Raw genomic sequence first — 798 nt, 5'->3', positions numbered from 1 at the left:
GATGGGGGTGTGAGGGGAGTGTAGCCTAGTGGTTAAGAACACACGCTCAACTGGGCACAGCGGCTCACACCTGTACTCCCAGCACTGTGGGAGGCTGAGGTGGGTGGATGACTTAAGGTCAGGAGTTTGAGACCAGCCTGGCCAACATGGGTAAACCCCATCCCTACTAAAAAATACAAAAATTAGCTGGGCATGGTGGCGCACACCTGTAGTCCCAGCTACTCAGGAGGCGGAGACAGGAGAATCACTTGAACCTGGGAGACAGAGGTTGCAATGAGCCAAGATCGGGTTACTGCACTCCAGTCTGGGTGACAGAGTGAGACTCCGTCTCAAAAAAAATTCCCAGATGATTAAGTTCTACTTGCTGGCACTTAGTCATAGGGCCACATCTAATTCCAAGGAAGGCTTGGAAATGCGGTCTTATTCAGGGGGTTAGGGTGCCTATTAGCAAGCACAATCAGGGAGTGACTACTGGGGGACATGTAAGCTGTGAATTTTGGATAACTGGTCAGTCTGGCTGATGACTTTTTTTGCCTCTCAGAGGCCATCGCCCAAGTCTGGCCAGACTGATGGGACCAGCGAGGAGTCTCTGCACCTTGACATTCAGAAACTGAAGGAGAAGAGGGACATGCTGGATGAGGAGATCTCCCACTTCATATCTGAGTAAGTTTCACTGGGTTCCCCATCATGGTTAAGATAACTTTGGGGGCCGGGCGTGGTGGCTCACGCCTGTAATCCCAGCACTTTGGGAGGCCGAGACGGGCGGATCACGAGGTCAGGAGATCGAGACCATCCTGG

The sequence above is a fragment of the Colobus angolensis genome, unplaced genomic scaffold, assembly GCF_000951035.1.
Source record: "Colobus angolensis palliatus isolate OR3802 unplaced genomic scaffold, Cang.pa_1.0 Scaffold9, whole genome shotgun sequence".
Taxonomy (NCBI): domain Eukaryota; kingdom Metazoa; phylum Chordata; class Mammalia; order Primates; family Cercopithecidae; genus Colobus; species Colobus angolensis.
The sequence above is the reverse complement of the archived record's forward strand: the minus strand, read 5'-3'. Positions refer to the sequence as shown.